This window comes from Solanum dulcamara, chromosome 3 (assembly GCF_947179165.1).
Source record: "Solanum dulcamara chromosome 3, daSolDulc1.2, whole genome shotgun sequence".
Classification (NCBI taxonomy): domain Eukaryota; kingdom Viridiplantae; phylum Streptophyta; class Magnoliopsida; order Solanales; family Solanaceae; genus Solanum; species Solanum dulcamara.
Window position 1 is genome coordinate 3,675,272 of NC_077239.1, and position 22,624 is coordinate 3,697,895.

Here is a 22,624-nt window from a genome sequence, read left to right on the forward strand (position 1 = left end):
TGTATGTCGGTTAGAATAAAAGTTGAGCATCCGGTCGCTCATGTTCATACTGAAAATGGTCTAGCAGAATCATTGATTAAACGCCTTCAATTGATAGCTAGACTATTGCTAATGAGGGAAAACCTTCCTCTTTCGGTATGGGGGCATGCTATTTTGCATGCAGTAGCACTTATGCGCATAAGACCAACAAATTTTCATGAATTTTTTCCATTATAGTTGGCTTTTGAAAGGGAGCCAACTATATCCCATCTTAGAATATTTGGGTGTGCGATATATGTTCCAATTGCTCCACCGCACCGCACAAAAATGGGTCCCCAAAGAAGGCTGGGAATATATGTTGGGTATGAATCTCCTTCTATTATAAAATATTTGGAATCTATGACTAGAAATTTATTTACGGTAAGATTCGCTGATTGTCATTTTGATGAATCAGTATACCCAACATTAGGGGAGAACATAAGCAATTGGAAAATGAGATAGATTGAAATTCATTATCATTATCTCATTTAGATCCTCGAATAAATCAATATGAGCAAGAAGTTCAAAAGATGATTTATTTGCAGAATATTGCAAATCAACTGCTGGATGCATTTACTAACCTTCCACGGGTTACTAAATCGCATATCCCAGCTGTTAATACTCAAGTTCGAGTTGATGTCCTGGTAGGACAACTTGTTCAGACAAATGAGTCTAGGCCACGCTTAAAATGTGGAAGACCAATTGATTCCAAAGATAAAAATCCTCGAAAAAGGAAAGGAATAAATGATTAAGATAATCATAATTTGGAGGCAATTGCTCAAGAAGAGCCTAGAGACACAACAAATGATGATACCACCGAGGAGGTCCAAGTACCTGAAAATAATGAGAATAAAGAAATCTCAATAAGTTATGTCTCGACAAGAAAACGATAGAGCCGAAATGATATTGTGGTCAATAATATTTTTGCTTATAATGTTGCCATTGAAATAATGCAACAAGATAAGGATCTTGAACCAAAATCTGTCGATGAATGTAGACAGAGAAATGATTGGCTAAAATGGAAGGATGCAATTCAAGTAGAGTTAACTTCACTTGAAAAACGTGAAGTTTTCGGATCAATAATCCAAACACCTGAAGGTGTCAAGCTAGTAGGGTACAAATGAGTTTTTGTGCGCAAACGAAATAAAAAAAGTAAAGTTATAAGATATAAAATACGACTTGTAGCCCAAAGTTTTTTGCAAAGGTCTGGCATTGACTATGTGGAAATATATTCCTCTGTGGTGGATGCATTTACCTTCAGGTATCTAATGAATTTGGCAGTTCATGAAAAGCTTGAAATGCACCTAATGGATGTGATCACTGCCTATTTATATGGCTCATTGGACCAAGATATTTTTATGAAAATTTTCGAAGGGTTCAAAGTGCCCGAAGCATACAAGTATTCTTGAGAAATTTGCTCAATAAAGCTTCAAAAATTCTTATATGGGTTGAAACAATCAGGGCGATGTGGTACAGTCGTCTTAGCGAATATTTTCTAAAAGAAGGATATAAAAATGATCCAATTTGCCCTTGTGTCTTTATGAAAAGGTTTGGATCTGAATTTGTCATAATACCAATATATGTTAATGATTTGAATATTATTGGAACTTCAGAAGAGCTTTCAAAGGCAGTAAAATGTCTGAAAAAGGAGTTTGAAATAAAAGACTTCGGAAAGATAAAATTTTGTCTTGATCTATAAATTGAACATTTTGCAAATGGGATATTTGTCCATCAGTCAACATATATTGAAAATATTTTAAAGAGGTTTCATATAGATAAAACACATCCATTGAGTACCCCAATGATTGTGAGATCTCTTGATATTAATAAAGATTCGTTTAGACCTCATGAAAATGATGAGGAGCTTATTGTTGCTAAAATACTATATCTTAGTACAATTGGTGCATTAATGTATCTTGCCAATAATTCTAGACCAGATATAGCTTTTTCTATAAGCTTGTTATCAAGATTTAGTTCTTCTCCAACATGAAGACACTGGAATGGAATTAAGCATATATTCTGATACCTCTGAGGGACCATTGATATGAGATTGTTTTACTCAAATGAATCCACATCACAATTGATTGGTTATGCAGATGTGGGATATTTGTCTGATCCCCACAAATATCGATCACAGACAGGCTATTTATTTACATGTGGTGGTACAACTATATCATGGCGTTCAACAAAGCAAACTATGGTTGCCACTTCCTCAAATTATGCAGAGATAATAGTCATCAATGAAGCAAGTCGAGAATGAATTTGGTTAAGGTCAATAACTCAACACATTCAAAAAACATGTGACCTTTCTTTGAAAAGAGATGTTCCAACAATTTTGTATGAAGACAATGCTGCATGTATAGCTCAACTGAAGGGAGGATATATCAAAGGAGACATAACAAAACATATTTCACCAAAATTCATTTTTACTCATGATCTTCAAAAGAAGGGTGAAATAGATGTCCAACAAGTTCATTCAAGTGACAATTTAGCAGATATATTTACCAAGGCATTATCGACTTCAACTTTTGAGAAAATGAGATACAAAATTGGGATGCGACGTCTTCGAAATATCAAATAAAGTTTTCATCTGGGGAGTAAAATACGCGCTGCACTCTTTTTTCCTTAATCAAGATTTTGTCCCACTGGGTTTTCCTGGTATGGTTTTTAATGAGGAAGAACTCAAGGCGTATTACCAGATGTGTGTACTCTTTTTCCTTCATTAGGGATTTTTCCACTGATTTTTTTCTAGCAAGGTTTTAACGAGGCACAACATCAATCGGTGTTCAGAATAACTATGTATATTGTTTCTTGTAAAAATTTTAATGAGGCACATTTCACGTGGACATCCAAGGGGGAGTGTTATCAATCAAGTGACTATCCACTTTACAATAGTGGATGGTCCTTTTTCTTTAAGTGGGGCCCACTGAAAGTGGGCAAGTTTTCCACTAGTTTTCTCTTCCTTCTGGTTATAAATTGTCAATTTTTTTGGCAATAACGGATGAGATACGCACACTAAAATTTTCTCTCATAGTCTTTCTCTCTTTCTCTTATTCTCTCCTTCTTATTTTGCTAAGTTAATTTATTTTATAATACATATAGATATATAAAGAATTGACTAGTGTTTTTTTTAGGGAATGAATTAAGCCTTGAATGTAATTATCAAAAACTGAAATCTGATAATTAGAGGAAACAGGAACATGTGTTAAGCAACTAATTAAACATACAGATAAGATTAGTATTAGAATTCTCTATGATTAACATTATATCTTAATCTAGGAGGTGAAATTTACCGGCCTATATATAGTCTCTTAGGTGAACTATATATATAAAATAATTTGGCTATTTCTTAACGTACATTTGTCACAAAAGCTAAGAATTTCAAGACAACCCATGTTGCCTTTAAAACATCACTTGAGGATTTTGTGGTGCTAATTTTCTATGAACAAATTAATCTATATTATATGTTATAGTTGAGAAATTATAAATTATTAGTGACTTTAAATAAGGATAACTATAGTTCAATGTCTCGGGTAATCTAGTTTACAAAATAACCAATAAATATATATATATGAGCTTTGTATATTCGTATTCAAGTATAATCTATATATATATATATATATATAATATACATACCTATACATATAATATACATAATCAACGTATCGATTTTATATATTTTGTTCATATTGGTAAATAAGTTTGATTGAACCGTACATATTGGTAACTTTTCTTTTTTAAATATCATTGTAAAGGTTAATTGGTCGATGAATATTTTGGACTAAAGAAAAAGTGCTAAATATTCATTTATTTTGGAGTAATAAGAGATATATGGAGGTAAATTTGACATTTTCCCTTCTTTAATTAGTCATCGAGTTAATCTGTCGTGAGCTGAGGATTTATTAAAAAGAGTCTCTCTACTTCGTCAAAGTTAATCCACCTTTTTTAGACCTCAATTGCGGGATCATATTGATATATTGTTGTAATTATAGTCATGTTAGTTAGTTGAGCTACTCAAGTAGTCAATTGAAAGACTAGGTGTTAGATAGTTATTAATTATATGGAAGATGTCGATTTGTTACTTCAAGATTTGATGACAAATTTTGGCTACCCAAAACCCCTTTATTTAATGCTACCAATTTATTTATTTTTCATTTCCTAATTTTTAAAGCAATATAATCCTCAAGTTTAAGGTTAATTTGTCCCAAAAAGTCCAAGTATGAAAATGACTTTTGAGAGAAATTACATTAACATTTATCTTAATATTAATTTTCATAGCTAAAAATCGGTGCATCTAAATGTTTATGTAAGATGTGTCCATATCATTTCAAACGACGTTCTCTCTTTTTATCCTCCTTTTGAAAATGATACACATTTTTTATTTTATCCAATTTTATATGATTGCACATTTATCTTTAACATTAATTCGCATATTGTAAGTAGAGATTACACAAATCTTATAATGTTAAGAGCTAATTACATCTTATACGTCTTGATACATCATATAAAGTAATGTATCCGACCGATACATCGCATAAAGTGATGTATTCGACGTCTCGATACATTAAGTAAGTATGTATCCGACTGATACATCACGTAAAGTGATGTATCAGATGTCCTGATGTATTCCGATACATCACGTAAAGTGATGTGTCCCATCAGATTTATCCGAGAATAGAAAATAGTAGATATTTTTATAATTTTTTTAAATAATAAGAAATTCTAAAAAATATAATAAAATAAATTATGTATTTAAATAATTTTTCCGATCTACTAATATCGGATTGTGGATATATTGAACGTTAGAGGCCCAACAGTCACTCACACAAATTGGGGTTCCATTATAGTACTATTTTGGAGAGAAATGATTATGGCTCTTTCATCCAATCATTGTGAGAAGTGAGAACAATGATTATCATATAAAGTTTAGGTTCAACTTAATTATGATTAATGGAATAGTTTGTTATGCTTTCTATGATTTGAAGTAGTTAATTAATTGGATTAGTTATCTAAAAGGTAGAACGGATGGAAGAGGATACGATAATTAATTGTGCTTCTATCTCACCTTTTTAAGTTCCTTTTTTTCAAAAGGTGAATTAATCTGAATTAGTATAAAACAAGTTGTTAATCATCAAAATTAATTTTAGCTTTGCTAGGCCTTCTCTCATGACACAACCCTACCAGGTGAGGAACTAATGATGTCCTAAGCTAGGCCTTCATATATACTATTATGTTCTAAATACTTTACCACCCTCGTGTTGATCCATACATACCTCAAGAGTATTTTAAACACATTATTAATTAGATTCTGTAATGAATGTTAGCTTATACTATATACAGTCCGATAATTGCTAACTTGAAATCAAACCAACCAATAACTTGGTATGCAGTTGGCTACCAGACTAATATATTTAAAAGCCTATAAGACTATAATCAATAAGTCAAATCATTAAGCGTAATTATCTTCCCAATAAGCAGCCAAAAGGTTCAACATTTCTTTTTCTTCCCTTAAAAGAAGAAAATAAAAACACAAAGAAACCAATTCAACATTCCTTTCTCAGCTTGTAGTTAATTATTAAATATTTGTAAGTTTTTGGTAGTGTCGTGAAAGCTTAATTTATTAGAGACAAATAATTATAACTAATTTCATTAATAAATAAAGAAAGAAAGAAATAACAATTTTAGTTGCATTTTGACATTACATCAACAAAGTGCTCTTGATCACATGAAACATGTTCTCATATATACCAAAGACAAATTAAAGGAATTAATTAGCTAATAATTTACTGCTATGACAATCATGCATTATTTAACTAATGAATAATTAAACTAATTAATTCTTTTTCTGCTTCAGACAATGAATATTTTTTTTGAGAAAAGTTAAAATTGACAGATCATAGAGCAATAAAAGGAAAGGAGACTTCCCACATATTATTCATCCTTCCAATTTATAGTGGCAAAAACATGCATTGGGGATTTTAATATTTATAAATTAAACATAGTTTAATTAGTAGACAATTAAAAGAGTAATACTAATATCATATAGAATAGTTATTTTGTCCAATTCTTTCGGCACTTAACTACAGTTTAACTAACTAATTAATTAAATTAAAATCAATGCCCCGTCATTAGGAATCATAGTTTAAGAAAATAATTTCCTTTTTTTAATGTAATCACTGAATATCGTGCACTTACTCATTTTAGGGTGAAATGATTCAATCATCCCAACATAATTTTGTATTTTTTCTTTCGTCTTTCAAAATAAACTTATGTAGATCTTCGATTTTCAATATATAAAGGGACAACACTCTTTACGTCTTGCTTAGCAAATGTTTGTAGATTAAGAATGTGTTTGGTTTCCCCAAAAATATTTTCTTTGGAAATAAGTGGTTTTCTTTCGTACTTATTTTCTAGTGTTTGATTAATAAGAAGAAAATATTATCCCGAAAGCATTTAGGTATAATATGGGTAAATAATACGACACGGGATCTAACCTGACCCGAGACCCTGACTTCATACCCTAACTCCCGACCCCAAATCTGATTTCAACGAGATAGACTCCCATCATTGACCCGAGACTCAGGACCTGGCTCCCGACCCTAACTCAGAACTTGACTTCTAATCTCTAAACAGGACCCCGACTCGGGTCCTAACTCTCGACCTCGATTCGGTACCTGGCCCTGACCATCGAACTCGACTCATGAGTTAACCTAGGACCTGACTCCTAACCCCCACCTCCGAACTAGACTTTCGATCCCTATAAGGGACTCGACTCCCGACCTTGACCCCAACTCAGATTCTAGACCCGACCCTTGAACTTGGCTCTCAACCTCTACCCCGAATCAAGTCCCAACTCCAAATACAACCCCAAAACTCGAGTCCCATCCTAACTCGAGACCCAACTATTGACCTCGACCCCTAACCCTAGACCTAGGATCTGAACTCGACCCGACTCCCAATTCCAACACCAACCCTGACCCGGGACGTGAATCTTGACTCCTATATAGTACCTACTATCTATTTTGACTCGATCCATTTTGGGACTCGATTTGAGATCCGAGACCCGACTCTAAACCTCGATTTGGGATCGACTCTCGACCTCAATTCAAGATTCGACCCTGACCAAAACTCGACCCCAATGTAGGTGCCAACTCTCAATCCTGACTTAGGACTTGAGACCTAACCCTAACTCCCAACCCCAATCCCGACTTGAGACCCGACCCTAACCCGTGTAGGGTTGAAGTCGAATCTTGGGTTCCAGTTCAACATCGAGATTCATGTCCCTGATCAAAGTTAGATCACCAAGTCCTAGATCGGGGTTAGGTGGTGAGGTTGTAAGAGAATTTTGAAAAATATTTTCCTTCCTTTATATAGGGCAATAATTTTTCCTAAATTTGAGGAGAATAGGTCTATTTGAAAAATATTTTCCAAAACATTTAATCCAATCAAATATGAGAAAATTGGAGGAAAATCTTTTCCTTCATATCAAACACTCCCTAAGGACAAAACACACGTTAAATGTTTTTTTTTCACCTTTAGATATTTTGCTAGCATTATGTGGAAAACATGATATATTGTTTTTAATGTCACTAGTGTTCATATTTGCTTAAGATCTTTAAACGAGAAGCTTCCTTTAATAATTACAAATTCTAGAACAATAATTTAATCCACTTAGCTTCCATCCACGAAATATAGCATTTAAAATGATCGATTATGAATTTTATATGAACATTTATTAATTTAGACGGAAGTTAATCAATTATCATCACAATATATTATCACTAATAAGGGGATTAATCAATGTGTTAATTAATTAATTAATGAATTCTCCTCTTATCCTTCTAATTTTCAGTAATAAAGTATTTTGTCTATGATAAAAGTGGAGAACCAACTTAGACATTACAATTCTTCCTGTCACATGGGAACAATTCTCAAGTTAATTAACTATCTTTATTTTATTTTTAATTACTGATTTTAGTTGAGTTGGTAATTAAGCAGTTTAATTAACACATGATTGCTTATTAATTAATTATAAATCAATATAATGTAGACAAGAAATATGTGATTATGGATTAGTTTATTCTAAGCATGACTACTAAAATTAACTAAAACCAATCAAAGCGGGCCATGAATTGATTTCCAAAAAATATTGGTTCGTTCCTTCTGACTAATAAGTTTAAACTCATGGACTAGACTATTTAATAAACACTAACAATTATATTAATTCACATTATATGTTGGAGGGTCCTCTCTAAGCATCAGACAAAAAATATTTCAATTTTTGATATATATATTTGAGGATTTAATTATTTTTTCATTGTATATTGTATTTCCTTTTATATACGTGTTGAAAGGCATTCATGAATTTTAACATAGTGCTTTGATATGCATCATTCAAGATCCAATATACTAATAAATAAAATCTTCTCATTTGTTAGATGAATATTATTAAATTCCAATGAACAAAATAATAATAACATAATCAGTGTCATCTCACAAGTGAGGTTTGAATTGTATAAAGTCCTGTGAAGGTGAGTCAGGAGCCAAAAGAACAATTTTTTATTTGCAAAAATTCTAGAAAAGGTAAATGATTTTGGATTGGGCAAAAACGTATGACTTTATGCGACTTGCCCTTATTCATTTAACGTCCGATTCGTTAGTCAAACTCCATGCGCTTACAAGTCGTATGGGGCCATGCGACTTATCCTAAAAACTTGTGGGCCCCTGCTCCTTCTTTCCACCCCCACCACATCCCAACCTCAAAATATTTTTTATAAAATAGTTTTTACTTTGATTTAGTTTTATTTTTATGTTTTAGTTTATATTCTTTTATTTTTTCGACTGAGTTAATTAAGTTAGTGTTGAAAGAATAGATCTAACTTACATAAATTAAAATTGTATTTCGTTTAAATTATTTTCATAAAGTGATTATTTTTTTAAAGTAATTAAAATTATCGTTAAATTAGTTATAGTATGAAGAATATTTTTTTTGCTATACTTAAAATACATATTATTATATTTTAAATTGTTAATTATTGTGATTTATAGTTGGTTGTCACTCCTTTAGTCATTTGATGATGGACTAGGGGAATTTTTGTCATTTAAGGGAATATATGGAGGACATGAGATTTGTGTATCCTAAACTCCTTGATTAAGTGCTAAAAAGTCTTATCATGGAATTTAATTATTATTATTTGATTATTTCCCACTGTTTGAAGCAACATTCGATATTCCTTAAGTTTAAGGTAGTGCTTTTTAAAAGTCAAAGCAAGAAAATGACTTTAGAAAGAAAAATTAATGTAATCCCCATTTTATTAATAAGCTAAAAACAACATAAACATGGTTATATATATATATATATATATATTGAAAAGATATTCATGAGCCCCAAAAGGCTGTGGTACGAGCGTACAACTCCCAAGTAATTTTGGACTTCTCATGTGCGGTTACTATGAGAAAATTGCTAATTTTCAATGGAATTTAATTCGTTGGTAATGTTTAGTTTCTACTGATTTTTCATCGGAAATCCCTTGCTAACGAGTAAAGGAGGATCTACAATAATGGTTCACGTGAGTTTTCGAAATATTGTATTCCAATCATTGCAAACAGGTCAACACAAAGTGATTCATTACGTTCAAACATGAGTCAATCGGAAGGGTTCGCTCATGTTGGAGTAAGCAATGAGCACACCCACTTAATGATTTATTTATTTATTCACACAAATTCAGAAAATTATCACGAACAACAAAAAAACACCTTTAATTAAATTCTTAAAATCATTCACCTTCGATCAACGATCGGACTTGAGCAAGAATATCTTCTTTAGAGTCTATCACCATAACGGTAATTGTAATTTCAAATAAATATTTAATAGGAGGAAGGGGACATGGAAGCATATATAGATGATACATACATATTTGTATAGTTGAAATACACTTTTGAGTCGAAGATTTTCGATAAGTTCAACAAAATGTTTTTATTTTTTATTTTTTTGAAAGAAATTAATTTTATATATAAAAAAAGAACATAAAGTTGGTAAATAATGAAACACTCAAAAAAAATCCAAGTATTACTTTATCGTATTCAAAAGTTATTTATCTTAAGACGAAAACGTATTATTGCAGTCACAAGGGTTTCCACCCTACGTTATGAGTGCTATTATGTAATGTAATCCAAGTCAATCCAAATAAATAATTAATAACATATCTTAATTTTACATTAATCTATCTTTCTTTCTTCTTTTTTTTTTAAAAGACTTCTCTAGTCAATTGTCAACACTAATAATGGGTTAGGTTAGTTTTGGCATGATTTTGTAGAATCCCTTCAACCAACCAAAATTGGCCACGCCATTTACGTTAATTCTTAACTAAGTATTGGCGCATTAAATATTTTTTCAAAGTTTGATAACTCCTCTTGATCAAAATATTTGGTATTGGGGTGGGGTTTCACTTTTATTGATTTTAATTAGACCTTCATTTCAAATTAATTATCGTAGATTTAAAATTATTACCTCAAATTATTTGTCATCTTATAAATTCAAGACAAAATAATTATTTTTTATTTTATCCACTCTTCTTGAAGATTGCAAACATCTTAATAAAGTAAATATTTAATAAAAAAATATTATGTTTTAAGACGTAAATGAGGACAAAATAGTAAATGAAATCAGGAAAAATTACTTGATTGAGTGCTTTTTAAAAATTAATTATTGATTTTAGCGATATTTTTTATTTATTATCGTTTATAGCAATACATAGCAATATTATGATAAATCTACACTTATATTAAAAGTGAATTATGCATACAATATAAATGTATTATAAGTGTTTTAAAATATATATTATGTTTGTGTAGTAAGAAACCGACATAATGTATTATAAGTCTATTAAAGTATGTGATAAATGTATTATCCATCTATAAAACTTTTATTTTATATGTTTTATAAATAGTTCTCTGCAATATATATTAAAACTATATTATAAGTGTTCAGTGAATTTTTTTATTACTATAAATGATAAATATTTTTTTAATATTATATATTTACGTAAGTTTCCTAAAAAATATACAACAAATTATACGACGAGAGTCTAATAAAGTAAGAGATTATACTTTTTGAAGGAAATTGACCAATTGTTTTTCTTGGCTTATATATTTATGACATTCCATATTTTGTCTTATAATAGCTAAGTAGGTATAACTTGTTTATATCTGAAAGACAACTCAATGTAACTCTTTTGAAGTAATTAATATTAGAAAATGTATGTTGAGTTTCGGTCATATTTGTTTTTATACTAGTATAAGGTTATATTTATTTGTTGTTATCAGGGGCGGAGCTACAGGGTGCGAGGGGTGTGAGGGATGGCAACCGAACCCCCTTCGTCGGAAAATTGCACTATATATATACTGCGAATTTTTTTATTCATGTACAAATATTATTTTTGCATCCCTTTAACAAATGGAGATTGTGGATTAGTGGATAAGGTGCTTATGATTGAGTCCATGGTTGCGGGTTTGATTCTCGGCAATGACATATTTTTTTACTTTTTTCATCCAGTCCCTTATTTTCTAATTTTTTTGAACCCCTTATCAAATATTCTGGTTCCGCCCCTGATTGTTATATTATTATTATTTTGGTATATTTACTTTTATCATTCAACTTTGAACATAGATTTACTCTTGAAATATTAGTAATTCTCATATGCTCACCCTTACACTCTGCTTGGATGGTCGTTACATATCGTTTAAATATATAATGTATCATATTGTATTATTTTATTGAATACAATATTTGGATATATTATATCATTCTTCATCGATATATAATGTCATACATCTACAATTTGAATGATAAGCCTACAAGAAAAGTAAGGTATATGATAAAGTTATTATAAAAAGATATAGGATAAAGGATAAAATATGATTATTAAATAATAAATTAAGACAAAATGAGAAGAAAACATTAAGATAACAACGTGATCACACAAAATCAGTCGTCGGAACTTTTCGTCGTTACAAAAATACGATAAATAAAATTTAAATAACAATCAAAACAAACATTGTATATATTTAAACTTATAATATAATACAATGGATAACAACCATCCGAACAAGGTGTTATTATTTTAAGCTGACACCTACATATTTATATCTTTATCATTCTTCTATCCGATCCGATATGTATACCCGATCCAATTAATCCAATATGAAAAACGAAGTAAATCAAGGCAAACTAGCTATTTACCCAACAATTAGAGCAATTATTTGTTTTAATATTTAGCCTAATTTGGCAATTGAAATTAAGAACAAGGCATAGATTAGTTAGCCTACCCAAAAGAGTCATATAAATGTGGAATTATAATAGTACAAGGATTAGATAATGACGGAATATATATTTATGAATAGATATTTAATTTATTGGGACAAAAAAATGAGATACACAAGCAATTATAATATTTATAAAACATGTTTGACTTCTATACCCAATAATTGTTTTTAATTTTAATATTTTAAAAAACTTTGGGAGAAGAGCTTTAGAGTAGACTGTCATTTATTTTTTAAAATTTTTTAACATGAGATAAGTAACATTAAAAATTGTTTTCCTAAGATGCCCAAAATATAAATTAAATAATATCACATTATAATGTAAACAATTACAACATTTCTTATAATACCTAAATATCAAATTCAACGAAATAAAATACTTAATACTTGTCATATTTTGTCTTGAAATTGTTACTGATTAAAAGCTAGTGTATTTACTTATAACCAAACGACGCCTAGGGTATTTAAAAGTTTATACTCCTTCCCCTTCCGTTCATTTTTACTTATCTACTATTTTACAAATAGATTTTTGCCTTTTGTACATTAAAAAAATAATTATTTTTTTATATTTATTCTTAACATTAATTACGTATTCCTCAAATTATTTTTTAAAATTTAATACTAATCAAAAATCAATTAATATAGGCATTATGTGAAATTCTCACATCAAAGTGTAAAGTGGACAAATAAAAATAAATGGAGGAGCAACATGCAAAAACATGAATTAATAACCTGTAAAATTAACATGGTAAAAAAACTTAATTAGTTTAAAACTTAAAAAAATTAACTGTGGGTATTTATTATGAGATGTACTCTATACTAGTTATATAGAGATGCATATATGGGGGCTGCAGTGCAGTTACAGTTATACTTTGCCAATAATATTTAATCATCATTTGCCGTGGCGAGAATTTTAATTAAGGAAGTTCAAAATTTGAAAAGTAAATACTAGTCGAAGGGAATTCGATATCTATTATATATATATAAAATATTATTTTAATCATATATAAATAGTATAATTTTCTATATCCGAATCTCCTAACTACAAAATGGCTCCGCCACTAATCACTTGGAAATAAATAAAGTATTCGATTTATTTTGCTGTAAAAAAAAATAAAAATAAAAAAGACCCCCATCGATTTGTAACATCAGAGTTTAATGTATCCTCAGCTACTATATGTAGCTACTATTATTAATTAGGCCTCAGAGTAATAATACCATATTTTATCTCGAAATTATTACTCTCGGAACAAAATCGAAATTTGACCTTTATATAAATTTTTTATTTTTTATTCTATTTGATGTAATAAAAATAATATCTATTAATATATAAAAAAAATTTAAAAAATATTTGTTTATGAAAATATCCTTCAAAAATACGATTGAAAGAATGTGAAAAAAGTTTAAAGGAACAATTGTGTCTTTGATCATGTTCGTGCAAGCATTAAAACCACCAACATAGGTTGTAGTGCAGTGGTGGGACTACTTCTTCCTTAACCAAAGGTCTGGGTTCGAGCCCTGAATATGAAAAAAAATTTGTTGGATGCGTCACCCCCGAATGATCGCGATCTAGATTTAGTCAGGACTCTACGAGCTCCGGACACCGGATGACCCCCCCCCCCCCCCCAAAAAAAAAAAAAGAAGCATTAAAGCCATTGCATTATTAATATCATAAAAATCCTAACTTATGAGTTTCGGCTTATAAGTCAAAAGCAATAAGCCCATCCAAACAGGCTCAAAGTGCTCATTAGTCATACATTATTTGGAAAAAAAAATGTACAAAATAAGAAATTATTAGTAATACACAAAACTAACGCATGCATGCATTATATTTTCTAAGACATTCTGTCAAATGATGAAGGGAAGAAACTCTGATATCGGTAAAAAGGGGGTCTATGGAGCCTTCTTATAAGGCTTGAATAATTTTCTTCCCTTTGAATCAGGGGCGACTCAAACATATCAGTGGTCGAAAGTCAAATTTGTCGGAGGTCTTAAATTTAAATTTTTTTAATGAAGTTTATTATAGTCGATCCATTTAATCTTTCTTGAGACATATAATATTATAGATTTGTCAATCTTCTAATGATTATTTCTCCCTTATATGAAAAGTTTATATTTTTTTTTATAAATAATACTCAACATTTTAAAAAAACGTATATTATAACCTATTATTGATTAAAAAATGAGGCTCCTCAAATTAGGGGACCTAAGGCTAATGCCTTTTTTTTTAGACTTGTCGACCCGTTCCTACTTTATACTAACTTTTGAGATGTGAGTGCTCAAAACCTAATTTAACATGGTATGACCCAATGTAGGAACGAAAAAAATCAGACAATTGTGTGGGTGAAAATCCCCCCTATTTATGAACGTCCCCAATAGAAGAATGTTTGGGTTCGAGAGTAAGGGTAGAACGTTTTTATAAAGCTCGAACAATCCACAATTTTTTAAGAATTTTAATATTAATCTCATTATATTTTTAAAATTTAAGATCATACTTATTATTTATTATCTGTGTCTACTATTTAGACAGACAGAATACCCTTACGTCCCAATACTCCATCAGCCCCTGAGCATCATTATTTAGGAACGTCCTACACAAGTTTTCCCATCAACCACTTGTTTAGATCAAACAAAAACTCGTGATGTTACTAAACTCTATACAATTTTCTTACAAAAAGCCTTTGGCTATATATGCCACTAGTAAAGGCATATGAAAACCAAAACTCAACGTTCTGTTTTTTTTTTTTACGTGTAGACTTACTTTTAGGTTTTATTTTATTTGACTTTTATATAAAAAAAAAATAGATAATATTTTATTTTACTTGTTTATTTCAGTAAATTAAGAGAGTTTTTTTCTTCTTCTTACACTATCCATAGTATTAATAATTATAGAGAGAAGTATTTGAAAACACTGTTTTAAGCTCGACACGAATTATTAGTTTTATTCTTGAATTATTGACAGCCTTAAGAACACGTTTTTATTTGACTACCTGAACTTAAATACACCACCGATCTTGTAATATGAGTGAAACATACTCCTAAATTCTCGTCAAGTTTAGGAGTGTTTTCAACACTTTTTTCGACTTTTTATTAAGAGTCTCATGCTCCTACAAGAGTTTGAGACAACTTGATATGTCATGTTGTATATTGGGGGTGGATCTAAGTTTAGTTAGTCAAGTAGAAGAGTGTTTTTAAGTTTGTCAATGATTCAGAAATGAAACTAATAATTTGTACTAAGTTCAGTATTCAAGATTGTTTTCAATACTTTTCTCATAATTATATGAAATAATAATAGTTAAATTTAAAATTTTAAAATATGATTAATAAAATTATTTTAAATAAATATTTTTTAAATTAATTTTTTTATAAAAATAAATTAAATCAACAAAGGCCAAATAATATGAAACGGAGAACGACCTACAGAAGGAGAAGGGCATGTGTGGCTTACGCTTAAAGGACGAAACAAGTGAAGCATAAGCATTGCTATGCTCTGTGCCCAATAATTTTCCATTTTACTTTCACCTTTTTTGGTAATTGAAAAAAAAAGATTTTTCATCGTTTTATTTACTTTTTCCTCCAAATGTTTTTGCCTACTTTCTTTCTAATTAATAAGAGGTCATTCTATCTATAGCGTCTAATATGCACTTTCTTCGTTTCGATATGATACGGAGTTTTAAAAAATAAAATAAAATTGAATTTTATAATATTAAATTTAAAATATATCGAATGTATCAATAACAATATATTTAGTTTAATTTCACAAAGTTTGATAGTATGCACAGATTTAATCTCTAATTCAAAAATATAAAAATTGTTTCCGATAAATCTTCGGCATAAAATGTACCATATGTCTTTAAAAATATTGTCTTAAATATGTTATTTATAAAATTAAAATTAAATTAAAGAGTTGTTAAGAAAAGGAAAGTTTTTGTTTTTTTTGAATATATATCCCTTTTGTAAGTTTTTTTTTCAAAGTCTAAAAGTTTTTCTCCCTTCTAGAACTTTTTACCAGATTGAAGTCTTACTTATCGTTCCTAGTTAGGAAAGATTCCTACTTCATTTGAACAATCAAATTATTATTATTTCAAATAGTTTAACAATTAATTAGAATTCAAACTTTATTGGAAACAAATGTTATGTATTTACGTGGGGAAGAATAAATGAATCGATTCATTATTCATCGAATTTTAAATCAAAAAATGAAGTTTAGCAATTCGTTCAATATACATGCAAAACTCTATTTGTATCAAGTCACCTTCTATATACTACACTCAAAAGAGAATATATTGATAATCTTTTAAATTTATCAATAAATTTTATTTAGATACTTAAATTATAATATATTTTAATTAAATATTTGAATACATGATAAATCGTTTTTATTAGACATGACTTTTTTTTTTTTTGGTGCATGTTTGCAAATGTCTCTTGAAAGAGATTTTGGCATGACAAGGATGCAAATCATGTATTAATTATTTCACGTTCTATTCTACATAAAATAATATAATAATTCTCTCATAACTTATTCATATATTAATTGTGTGTTTGCAAACCAATACACCATATTAATTTTATACTTAAGTATATAACTTAGCTTCTGACTAATTATCAAACATAAATATTACTTATACGAAATTTTATATTTGCATAACTCACCTTCAAACTAACCATAAAATAACCTTTCATATAAATGCTCTTAATTTCTAGCAACATCCCATATTTGTGACGTTATTAGATTCCATGTTAGGACGCGTGGTTTATATATCTAACTAATTCATGAATCAATTTATGATTCTTGGTTGACAAATCTCGATAAAAATCAAGCCCAATGGCGTAGCCAGATATAGTAATGGATGGTCAATCGAATATTTTTTATCGAAAATTTATATATATAGGCTAAAAATTATATTTCACAAACATATATTAAATCTTGAGTAATCTTAATGAAATTTTTGACTTCGACACTCTGACCAAACCCACTTTCAAAACATCCATTCTCATGATTCCAATTATAACACCCTTCATATTATGGCATTTGTTAAAATCTTAATATGTTCATTAGAATCATAATTAATCCAAATAAAACTTTAATTAAAAATTATGTGACATGTCTTCTGCTAGGATCATGAGACATGTCGTAAGTATAGGAACCAAAACATAATTATTATTTTTTTTAAAAAAAAGAAATCTAATGTAAATCCTAAATCCAGGAAATCATTTCAAAATTAAACACTTGGACAAAGTGATATCATTAGAAAATTATTTAATTTCCCAGCTGTTGAGCTTTTTAGTATGCCACAAAAAAATAAACTTACCTCATCAAGCAAATACATTTTTAAATGCTCAATAAAATATAATGTTAAATAAAATTTTGTCTTGCCACAATGAATGTGGAAATTTTACAGTGAATTGATTAGCTTAGTCATTGATTCATGTTAATTATTTAAATTTATCCTAATTAAATTTGAGGTATGTATTTGTTCTATGTCGACACGTTTAATTTAAATCAATTAAAAAAAAGTTGAAAGTAAACCATTGAAATAGTCTTAAATTTTAATTAAGTGTATAAATGGATTAGTACTGGATTCACTTTCACTGTTAAATTCATAGGATTAGGCACTTTTTCAACTTTAATTATGGTTTAAAATGAGTAGCCTTGACAAGTGTCTGATTTAGTTTATTAATTTAACTTAAACACAATCTAATCCTAGTCACATTTTGTTGGCTGAAAGAAAACATTGGTTTTTTCTTAATTTATTTAATCATGAATCCACATCCATACTCTTTAACTTTTTATCATCCTGGCGTCGAGCTATTTTTCCGCAGAATCTCCCCTACAGTATGGTCACCGCAGACTGAAGTAAGGCCTAACTTGAAACTATGTACCGTAGGTTCTTTCGGGTGGGAAGCAGGCCGAACCGTCTTGCTGCATTTCCTGAAGGAGAAGGGTGGGCTGTCTTCGCGGTCCCATTTTAGACATAGTAAAAATGCAGCAGCAACTAAATTAGTAATAGATTTGGACTCTACCTCGAGGGTGGCTGTAATTCCGCTTGAATGAAGTGAGAGGGCTGAAAAGGAAGCTCGACCTACAGGGAGAGGAAGCCGACGACGAGAATTTCGAATCGTCAAAAAAGAAACTCTTAACGATGCTTTGAATAGCAATCTTTTTATATTTATATTTTCGTTTTGTTAATTAGTGTAATTTTATGGATTAATTAATGAAATTATTGTGTAATTACTACCATAATTGGTACTCTCTCTCTCCCAAAATAAGTATAACTTTAGCAACAAAAAAAATAATTAAAATAAATATCACCTTAGAAATTCAAGACAAAAATTTGTATGTTTTTTCTACTATTCTATATCTTTCACCTTCTTAATAATGTCCAATTATCAAGAAACTGTTATGTATGGATGTATCTATTCAAGTGGGACCCACCCACTTGGATAGTTGGGCAAGTTAGGCAACAAATTAACTTTTTGTGATGCCTATATAATATGCACATTCTGTGCAAATGAAGGATAGAATACATACAGAAAAACACGCACAACTCCTCTCTTTTCCTCTTTCCCTCATTATCTCTCTTGTTATTATTTTCTCCTTCTTAAATTATTAATCTAGTCTATTTTACAACACGTTATCAGCACGAGACTCCGGCTAATTTTTTAAGGTAACAAAAGTGGTAAGAGTTTTATTTAATTTTATTTTTATAAAATGACAAATATTTCTAAAATTGAATTTACTGCTCTTGATATCTCTGGAAAAGGCTACTCATCATGGGCACTTGATGCCGAAATTCATTTATAATCAATGGCTCTGGCAGACACCATTAAAGATGACAATATGGCATCCAATCAAGACCGTGCTAAAGCCATGATATTTCTCCGTCACCATCTTGACGAGGGGCTAAAATTACAATATCTCACATTAAAAGACCCCCTTAAATTGTGGAAAAATTTAAAAGAAAGATATGATCACCTGAAGTTGATCATGCTTTCACAAGCTCGTCATGATTGGCTAAATCTAAGATTAATGGATTTCAAAAATATAACTGAATATAATTCTGCTCTGTTTAGAATTATAGCTCAGTTAAATTTATGCGGAGAAGAGATCACTGAGCAAGATAAACTTGAAAAGATATACTCCACATTTCCACCCGCGAATATGCTCCTGCAGCAGCAATATCGCGAAAAAGAATTTAAAAAATATTCTGAATTACTTTCTCACCTTCTTATTACTGAAAGACATAATGAACTATTAATGAAAAATCATGATAGTCGGCCAGTTGGTTCTTTGCCACTCCTTGAAGTGAATCACGCAAATTCTAACCAACGAGAAAGAGGTCATGGCCCCAGTCGTGGTCGTAGTCAAAGAAAAAATTTTAATCATGATGCTCGGTTGGCACCGAGAAATAACCAGCAATATAAAAGGCAGGGTAAAAAGCCAGAAGCTTTACCGAAGAATAATTCAGAAACAATATGTCATAGATGTGGAGGTGTGGGGCACTGATCGCGGATTTGCCGGTCATCAAAACGCCTTGTTCAGCTATATCAGGCATCTCTGAAAAGGGCAGAAAATAATGCAGAGACAAATTTTATCTCTGAAGATAATATTGAGCTCATGCATTTGGATGTAGCTGATTTTTTTAATTTTCTGGACGAAATTATGAATATTGATAAAACTAATAATATGTAAATATATTTCTTTTTATCTGTATTAAATATGATGTTTGTATTTTCCTAGTCAATGTAAATAAATAAAATTTATGTAATATACCATGTGTTAATACGTATTTTATTTCTTATTGAAGAAAATATGGAAATGCCTCAAATCTTATTTGGATCAATGATAAATTAAGAGGATATTTGTGTAATTGATAGTGGTACAACTCATGCTATTTTTAAAGACGAGAAATATTTTTCCAATTTGCTTAGAAGAAAAGCTAATGTTAATACAATATCTGGTAATTCAAAAATCATAGAAGGCTCCGGAAGAGCTACTATAATTCTGCCTAAAGGAATAAAAATTATTGTAGAAGATGCATTATTCTCTTCTAAATCTCCTAGAAACTTATTAAGTTTTAAAGATATTCGCAGAAATGGATATCATGTTGAGACACTAAATGAAATGAATACTGAATATCTTGACATAACCAAGAGTGTCTCAGGCCATAAATATATTTTGGAAAAATTATCAACTTTGTCATCTGGCCTATATTATGCAAAAATTAGTGCAGTTGAAGCACATATGACCGTAAACCAGAAGTTTACTGATCCAAATACATTTGTGCTATGGCATGATCGAATAGGTCATCCTGGATCAATAATGATGAGACGAATTCTTGAAAATTCAACTAGACATCCGTTAAAGAACCAGAAGATTCTTACAAATGATGAATTTTCATGTGCTGCTTGTTATCAAGGCAAATTAATTGCCAGACCATCGACCCTGAAGGTTGGCATCGAATCTCCTGGTTTTTAGAGCGTATACATGGAGATATATGTGGACCTATTCATCCACCTAGTGGATTGTTTAGATATTTTATGGTCCTAATAGATGCATCATCTAGATGGTCTCATGTGTGCTTATTATCATCTCGCAACCTGGCGTTTGCGAAGTTGTTAGCACAAATAATAAGATTGAGAGTGCAATTCCCAGATTATCCAATTAAGACCATTCGCCTTGATAATGCTGGAGAATTTACATCCCAAGCTTTTAATGATTATTGCTTATCAATTGGGATAAAAATTGAACATCCTGTTGCTCATGTTCATACTCAAAATGATCGTGCAGAGTCATTTATAAAGCGCCTACAATTGATAGCAAGACCTCTACTAATGAAAACAAAACTGCCTATTACTGTTTGGGGTCATGCTATCTTACATGCAGCAGCACTTGTACGTATCAGACCGATATATTATAATAAATACTCTCCGTCATAATTAGTATTTGGTCATGAACCAAATATAGTCCATTTAAGAATTTTTGGTTGTGCGGTATACGTGCCTGTAGCACCACCACAACGTACAAAAATGGGCCCTCAACGAAGGTTGGGCATATATGTTGGGTTTGACTCACCCTCCATAATTCGATACCTTGAACCGTTGACTGGAGATTTATTCACAGCTCGATTTGCAGATTGTCGGTTTGATGAAATAATTTTCCAGCCATTAGGGGAAGAGAAAAAGGAACCCAAAAAAGAAAAAGAAATTGCGTGGAAAGTTTCATCACTATCACATTTTGATCCACGTACCCGCACATGTGAACAGGAAGTCCATAAGATTATCCACTTGCAGAAAATAGCAAATCAAATGCCAGATGCATTTACTGATTTGAAACGGATAACTAAGTCACGTATCCCTGCAGTGAATGTACCTATCCAGATTGATGTCCCAAAAGGACCATGTACAAGTATCATAGCTTCTGAATTCCAAACACGCCAGAAGCGTGGTAGACCGTTGGGTTCAAAGGATAAAAATCCTAGAAAGAGAAGCGTGAGAAATAATAAAGATGATACTACAATAGAACCTCCTGAAGAAGGTCAAGATTTGAGTAATCCTGATATTCCTGAAGAAATCAGTGAACTCGAGACTCAAGTGAATGAAGAACTTTCAATAAGTTCTTTCGGTGATGAGATAAAATTAGATCGGTCTAAAATCACGGTTAATAATGTTTTTGCATATAATGTTGTACTTAACCTCATGCAAGATAGTGAAAGTCTTGAGCCTAAATCCATCAAAGAATGTCGACATAGATGTGATTGGCCAGAATGGCAAAAGGCAATTCAATCAGAATTAGACTCACTTGCTAAACGTGAGGTTTTTGGACCTGTAGTCCAAACCCCTGAAAGTGTAAAACCAGTTGGCTATAAATGGGTTTTTGTTAGAAAACGAAATGAGAGAAATGAAATTGTAAGATATAAGGCACGCCTTGTTGCACAAGGATTCTCTCAAAGATCCAGAGTCAACTATGAAGAAACATATTCACCGGTTATGGATGGAATAACATTTCGATATCTCATCAGTTTAGCTGTACATAAAAATTTTGAAATACACCTAATGGATGTGGTTACAGCTTACCTTTATGGTTCACTTGATAATGAAATTTACATGAAAATTCCAGAAGGATTAAAATTGCCTGAAGCATGTAAAAAGTCTCAGGAAGTATACTCAATAAAACTCCAAAGATCATTATATGGTCTGAAACAATCAGGGCGCATGTGGTATAATCGCCTCAGTGAGTACTTGATAAATGAAGGTTATATAAATGATGTCATTTGTCCAT